We start from the raw sequence: 8960 nt of genomic DNA on the forward strand, positions 1-8960 counted from the left end.
CCTAGAATGTCTTAAAAATAACATCAAAATTAGGTTTAAAAAGCAATATGAGAAACTAAGAATTTGCATAAGCTTAACTTTGCAAAATGGCACATTATATTATATTGTGCATGTATATAAGTATGTTTATTTTTAGCTTTAGAAGTATCTTCCTTAAAAAAAGAGTCCCATAAATATTAAATATAGGACATGAAAAAATGTAAAGCTCCTTATATTTATTATCATATTAGAAGGCAAACAGGTCCAGAGCTCTTTTGTATTTCTCCAATGCCATTTATTACATGTAACAAAACTGTACGCCAATGGATATAATCATACTCTCTTTTTCTTGGAAGAGAAGCAAGGTTCCTAATAATAATTTGTGAATGATGATTTCAGAAATTAAATGTTGATGCAAAATATTATAGTATAGCTATTAGAAAAATAATCCTTATTTCAATATAAAATGTTCTTTATATATTATATAAAAAATCTGTGTTGGTTTTGGATATTATCTCTCATTAATTATGTTTCAGTAAATGTTGTTACTAATCTTCAGGCATACAAAGGAATATTACTTTTTTGGAAAACGTTTTATGTTGCAACTAACAACTGAGAATGTAACTGGTAATATAACATATTGAACAAATTTTTGATACCTACGTATTTTTTAAAGATTTTATTTATTTATTTGACAGAGAGAGTGAGAGAGCACAAGCAAAGGGAGTGGAAGTCAGAGGGAGAAGCCAGCTTCCCACTGATCAGGGAGCCCGACTTGGGGCTCTATCCCATGACCCTGGGATCATTACCTGAGCCAAAAGCAGCCACATAACCCACCAAGCCACCCAGGATCCCCTATATCTACATTTTAATAGCAATCTAATACTGCTGATTTTATGCAATAAAAACCACTTAAATTTTTTCAATTGACTATCATCTAATATTAATTATATTCATATTTATAATTTTATTTTTGTTTTTTCTTAAATATATATCACTACTCTATACCTGATAGCAATTCTACCATTTCATAAAAATAAATAAAATATTATTTTTCCAGATCAAAATGTTTTACCCTAAGAAGTAAAGCAAATTTCTTATATTTATTTAGATAAATAATCATATAAAAATTCAAAGGGAATATACATATTTGTATATCTCATGCTTCATAATAAAATCACATTAGTTTAGTTATATCTATACATTTATCCATTAAATCTCTTGAACTTGAAATAATTGATAATTCTTTAAAATTAAGAAAATAATGAAATAAAACTCACTGGTATATGAGAACATTAATTTATTTGTTACAATTATAGCTAAAATAAATTTTAGTAATGTTTGTCTGGAAAATCACTGTTGTTTAGCAAAAATATATCCCTGGGGATTTGACTTTGAACACTTCTATATTTTTTAACATAGTTCTTTATAGCTCTGTAGAAACACAAACATTTTATTTTATTTTATTTTATTTCCAAATGGAAAGAATTATTTTCCATATGTCCTATGACAAACAGATTGATTTTTTTCCTATAAGATACATTATATTTTGTCTTCATGTGGCTTCATTTAGGGCTATGAGCTTCTTAATGCTAAAATACATATCAAGTCCATGGGGGTCTGTGAAATAGCACAAAGCAATATTTTGAAAAAGTATGACATTTTATAAATTCACAAAATATTGATTACAATTTATTATATGTTCTCCTTTCAAATCATGTATTTATTCAAATTATTTAAATGAATTTAGAAAACAAATATTCTAGATTATATTTAGTGTAAGGTTGTGGCCACTCTTTTGTCAAAAAACTATAAAAATTCAATAAATTTCAAGTAAATGATGAGCACGTGTCAAGGACTACACACTAGAAAACAAAGATAAATGATTGTACTGGACTATGTGAGAAATTTGAGAAGATTAGAATTGAAGAAGTAATCCCCTAATAACTGAAAATGGAAATAGACAAATACACAAGAGATTTCTACACTCTTCTTTCAGTAATCAAGGTATCTAGTAAACAGAAAATTAGCAAAGATGTAGAACTGAACAATGTCATCAACCAACTGGATCTAACTGCCATTTTTAATATACCCACCAACAATGAAAGAATACACATTATTTTCAAGTATACATGAAATGTTCACTAGGAGATATCATATCATGGGTCAAAAAAATTCTAAATATTTTGAAATCATGCAAAATATGTTCTCAAATATTAAAAGAATTAAATTATAAATAATGGAAAGCTCACAGAAAAATCTCCAGATATTTCAATATTAGATGACACACAGTTCTGTATAACTCATGAGTCAAAGGGAATGTTTCATTGGAAATTAGAAAGATATTTTAATCTAAATGAAAATACAATATATCAAAATCTGAGGAATTTAGCTAGAACAGTGGTAGTGGTAAATTTATGGCAGTAAATATTTACCTTAGCAAAAGAATAAAGTGTTCAATTCAGCAATTGAAGCTTCTACCTTCGGAAAAGAGAAAAAGCAGAGAAAAATAAACCTGAAGCTAGCAGAAGGAAGGAAACAATATGTAGAAGAGCAAAATAATCAATGCTGTAAAAATAGAAAATAATATAGGAAAGAAAAAAAAGTTACCTTATTCACAGATTGTGTATTTGCCTACATAGAAAATTCCAAGGTATCTACAAAACAAGTGAAAAAACAAACACCATTTAAAACCAAAAAATGAGTTTTGCAAACTAGCAGGATACATTGTCAACATGAAAAGTCCAATCATATTTCTTTATAGTGGTAACTGATGATTGGGAAATAAAATTTAAAAAAATTACATTAACTCAGAAATGCTTAAGTACCAATCTAATAAATCATGTGCAGATATATTTATTCCAGATCTGAATCTAGCTTTCTAAATGTATACACAGTTCTAAATTGCATAAGGAGAACAGAGACTAAAATAGCTAAAACAATTTTAATAAAGAAGTATAAAATAAGAAGATTCACTCTATACAATATTAAAATTTGTTATGGTGCCATAGTAATCAAGACAATGCAACATTGATAACGGTATAAGTGAATAGATCAATGAAGCAGGATAGAGAAACCAGAAACAGACCAAAGCAATCAAGGCCAATTGATTGTCAACAATATTGCAAAGTATTTTCAGTGGGAAATAATTGTCTTTTTAACAACTGTTTAAACAACTTTAAACAACTGTTGCTGAAATAATAGGGCATTCATGTACAAAAACAGACAAAAATGTACAAACATAAAAACTCGACCTAATCCTCATACTTTATGCCAAAAATAGTAACTATGATTAGAATGCAAGATACCAATGCAATACATGAACATACCAAACACCTAGAAGGCTATCTTAGTGACCTGGACTTAGTCAAAGGTTCTTAGAAAACACATTCTTCATAAAAGAAGAAATATAAAAGATAAACTGAATTCATTACTTTAATATTTTTGCTTCCTTGAAAGACAGTTCAAACAAAGTAAATCATGTACCAACAAACATAAAAATGTATAAAGTATACATATATATTATATAAGTACATGTATGTATTTATGTACATAAGTAACTATAAATAAGATAATAAGAAAACAAGTGATCTAAAAAAATGGGCAAAATATCTGAATTGACATTTTACCATAGAGAATATAAATATGGCAAATAAGCATATGGAAAGATGTTCAATATAGTTAGGTATTAGGGAAGTGTAAATTAAAATCCCAGTGAGATAGTCCCACACCCTTTTTTTTAAAGTGGTTAAAAACAAAATACTGAGAATATCAAGTACTAACAAGTTTGTCCAGCAACTTGCATTTCCATAAATTCTTGACGACTGTGCAAAATGATATAGCCACTTTGGAAAACAGTTTGGAAGTTTCCTATATAATTGCACATAAACTCACCATGTGAAAAAGCAATATTTAGAAATAAAAACCATGTTCACACAAAAACTTGTGCATGAGTGTTTAGAGCATTTGTATTCATACAAATAATAATAAAATAGCCAAGTTTTGAAACATCCAATGTATCTTAGATGTATTATGCTGATGAAAAATACAGTTTAAAACAATTACCTGCCATTCGGGGCGCCTGGGTGGCTCAGTGGGTTAAGCCGCTGCCTTCGGCTCAGGTCATGATCTCGGGGTCCTACGATCGAGTCCCATATCAGCTCTCTGCTCAGCAGGGAGCCTGCTTCCCTCTCTCTCTCTCTCTCTCTGCCTGCCTCTCTATCTACTTGTGATCTCTCTCTGTCAAATAAATAAATAAAATCTTTAAAAAAAATAAATAAAGCAATTACCTGCCATTTGAAAAGATTCCTTCATTGGCATAATGATAATCACTGCTGTGTGATCCATTTATAGTCCATTTTCAAAAAGACACAATTACAGTGTCAGAGAACCTATGAGTGCTTGACATGGGTTAACTGTATGTGTGTGTGTCTTGGGTTGGATGTGATTGCAAAGGGATAAAACGAGGGAGATGTTTTTAAGGTAGGAGAACTGTTCTGAAACATGATTGTAGTGATGGTTAGCTGATTCTACAGAAGTGTTAATAATATTTCATGAACTCTATATCAATAAAATGTCTTAATTTATGGCATGATCTATTAAAAATTAAATGTATATTTAAAAGAAATGAAAAAACTCTTAAATGGCAACAATAAAAAGACTATTGCCTTTATTTACATTCTTACCTCTTTATCACACCACTGGGTGGTTCCACAACCAGTTATTGTGAAACTGATATGCTCTTGTGTTGTTATATGGTAATGTTATGCTTTACCCATCATAAATAATGTTGACAACTGTAAATGATCAGTATGACAAAAAGGGCATTCACTCCAAGTGCAAACAGAAAAACATTAAACTAACAAAGTATCTTTTTAGTGAATGAAACTATGTTTTTATTTGCCTCTGTCTCTGTCATTTTTTTCATCTTATTGCTATTCTTCCTGCAAAAATTTTTTCCATATTCTTTAGTATTGATAGATTATTTCAACTAAAATTATTAAGTTTAATTAGTATTACCAAAATGTGAAAATGTATATTCTCTGGGTGATATTTTTATGAGATGTTAATAGATACACCTTACATGTTCGAATACATTTTGCAAATAATCATTTTAAAACAAAGACATGATGTGTATTATTATTCTAGTGACATTCAAGGTTTTTTACTTTGTTGCCTTATTTTGTAGAACTTAGACGATTTTCTTGGGAATCCTAAAGTAATAAATATTTTAAATTTTTGTTAGCTGTAATTATAGTAGTCTTCAATTAAAAGTCATGATACATATTTCAAAAAAGATCAAAGTGAATATAGTGGAGAGTATATGTCCTTTCCATACCTTTATTTCATTTATCCAGTTACTCCCTCTGTATTTAACCATTTGCAGTTTCTTTTGCTTATGACTCCTGAGTATTATATCATATTTATAAGGTCCATTCATAATGATATTTCACATATATACATAGCCTTTCCTAAACTAGTTTAGTATATAATTTTAAAGATATATTCAATTTTTTAAAATGAACTTTATTTTAAAAATATGTTATGGGGCTCCTGGGTGGCAAGGTTCTTTAAGCATCTGATTTTTGGTTTTGGCTCATGTTGTGATCTTGAGTAGTGAGATAGAGCATTTTGTCAGGCTCCATGCTCAGTGGAGTCTGCTTGAGATTCTCTCTCCCTTTCCCTCTGTCCCTCCTGCCCATGCTCCCTCTTTCTTTCTCTCAAAAAGTAAAAAAATCTTTTTTTTTAAAAAGATATTTATTTATTTATTTGACAGACAGAGATCACAAGTAGGCAGAGAGGAAGGCAGAGAGAGAGGGGAAAGCAGGCTCCCTGCTGATCAGAGAGCTCGATGCTGGGCTCAACCCCAGGACCCTGAGATCATGACCTGAGCCAAAGGCAGAGGTTTAACCCACTGAACCACCCAGGTGCCCCAATAAGTAAATACATCTTAGAAACATAAATAAAAAATAAAAACATAAGGTTATGAAAACAACCTAAGTGCCCATCAATGGATTCATGGATAAAGAAGGTGTGAGATACACACACAAACACACACAGGAATTCTATTCAACCATGAAAAAAAAATCTTGCCATTTGCAATTATATGGATAGAACTTGAGGGTGTGATGTTAAGTAAAATAAGTAAGATAAAGAAAAACAAATACCATATGATCTCATTTGTTTGTTGAAATAAAAAACAACAACAAAAGACAAGCTCATAGATACAGAGAACAGAGTAGTTGCTGCCAGAAGTGGGGGCAGTAGAGGTTAGTGAAATGGGTGAGGGATGAAACTTTATAACTTTCAGTTATAAATAATTCATAGACTGAAGTTAATAATGACTGAAGTGACTGAAGTTAATAATACTGTATTGCATATTTGAAAGTTTCTAAGCGAGTAGATTTTAAGTCCTCATTACAAGAAATAAAATTTGTCACTATGTATGATATTGGATGTTAACTGAATTTATTATGGTGATCATTAGCAATATATACAAATATCAAATCATTATTTTGTACATCTGAAACTAATATAATGCTTCATGTTAATTATTTCAATAAAAATTACAAAAATAAAAGTATTCCATTAAAAAGGAAAAATCTATACAAGAAAAAATAATACACAAATTTAAGAGCACAATTTTATAAATTTTTCACATCGTTTACCCACTCATGTTTCCATCTGCCATGCAAGCTATATAATATCGCTAGTGTTCCAGAAGGGTTTACTTATGACTTTCTACTCATTGACACTGCTCCTCCTCAGAGGTAAACATCGTGACTTTTAACACTGTAAACCAAATATCCTTAATTAGTGCTTGATATAAATAAAAAATGTATTGTACTTATTTTACTTTAGGCTATTTCAGTATACATATACATATGTATATATATATACATGTATATATACATAACAGATAATCTGTTATGTATATTATTCCTGTTATGTATATTATTCCTTCATGTTCATACATTACAGTATATTTACCATTCTACTTTCAACAGGCATTTGGATTATTTTCAAGTTGTTAGTTAATATGAATAATCTATTAGTGTGTCGTGTGGTAGATTTTGTGTTCATTTGTACGTGTTTGTACATTTTGATGTTCATAAATTTCTCTTCAACATTCATCAGAGTAGCATGTTAGGGCATAGCTTTGGTATACATTACCTATAGTAGATATTGCCAAATATTTTCCCCATGTTCTCAGAAACGTTAAGATTATCAGTCTTTAAGCCATTTAGGATAATGTCAGTGATTTTATATGTCAAATCTCTCAAAGAATAATGGGATTAATTATCTTTTATATGTTCATTGATCATTTGGATATCCTCACCTATCAAGTACCTGTTCAAACACTCATTTTTCTAATTTTTTATGACATGTCTTTACATAGATTTAATATGCTTTTTGTTGTTGCTCTAAGTATCCAATACCCCTACACTGACATGTCTTATTTGTCTTAAGAATTTTTTAGAATTTTGTGAAGAATGTTAGACCTTGAATTTATTATTGTTACTGTCCTATGAGGTTAGTAGCATTGGCTTTTTGATTAAGAAATATTTATTTGTTCTCATTAAGTATAGATAATGAATGAATTTTTAATTTCCTGTGTTTAGAAATTTATTGTTTTGCCTTTTACCTTTAAATCTACAATCCAATGGAATAATATTTTCAAATGGTGTATAGTGAAGGTTTTATATTACCCTTTCCTGCCTTCCCCTTCCTTTCTCTTCCCTGCCCTTTCTTTTCCTTTTCTCTTCCCGTCCTTCCTTCAGCTCTCATTCTTTCCTCTCTTCTCTTTGCTCCCTCCCCCATACATACATATACATGTATTTATTGACCTAGCACCATTTATTTAAAATACCATCCTCTCTTCCACAGCATTAGAGTATCAACTTTGTTATACACCGTGTCCAATACAGTTAAACCTTTTCCTGTACTCAGTATTCTTTATTTTGTTACATGGACTGACTTGGCTATCTTTGCACCAATATGTATTCTTAATTCTTGATACATTTTAGTAATTATTGATAATTGGTAATGCAATTTTTAAATTAGCCTGGCATTCTATTCATGAATTTTATGTAGCCTACTATTTTTATTTAATGTTTTAATGAAATGTTCTCAGTAATATAGTATTGGGTAGGTTTGTAAATCTTTATTTAGAATTATTCTTATGTATAATATATAATTCATCTATTTTAAATTTTATTTTCTAAGTATTTGTTGCTAATATAGAGAATTAAAATACATTGAACTTATATGAACAAAAGATAAGGTTTAACTGTAAATTTCACACATTATTGTTAAATTTACTTATTAAAAGTATTGATTTTTAAACCATTCTTCTAGATTTTGAAGTACACAATTCTCTAATAAGAGAATCACATTTATTTCTTTGTTTTTCTTTGTTTGTTTTTTATACATTTAATTGTTTTCATGTCTTTTTTTTTTCCCTTTTTATTAATTTTTTCAGCGTAACAGTATTCATTCTTTTTGCACAACACCCAGTGCTCCATGCAAAACGTGCCCTCCCCATCACCCACCACCTGTTCCCCCAACCTCCCACCCCTGACCCTTCAAAACCCTCAGGTTGTTTTTCAGAGTCCATAGTCTCTTATGGTTCGCCTCCCCTCCCCAATGTCCATAGCCCGCTCCCCCTCTCCCAATCCCACCTCCCCCCAGCAACCCCCAGTTTGTTTTGTGAGATTAAGAGTCATTTATGGTTTGTCTCCCTCCCAATCCCATCTTCTTTCATTTATTCTTCTCCTATCCCCCTACCCCCCCATGTTGCTTCTCCATGTCCTCATATCAGGGAGATCATATGATAGTTGTCTTTCTCCGATTGACTTATTTCACTAAGCATGATACGCTCTAGTTCCATCCACGTCATCGCAAATGGCAAGATTTCATTTCTTTTGATGGCTGCATAGTATTCCATTGTGTATATATACCACATCTTCTTGATCCATTCA

The sequence above is a fragment of the Meles meles genome, chromosome 14 (assembly GCF_922984935.1).
Source record: "Meles meles chromosome 14, mMelMel3.1 paternal haplotype, whole genome shotgun sequence".
Lineage (NCBI taxonomy): Eukaryota > Metazoa > Chordata > Mammalia > Carnivora > Mustelidae > Meles > Meles meles.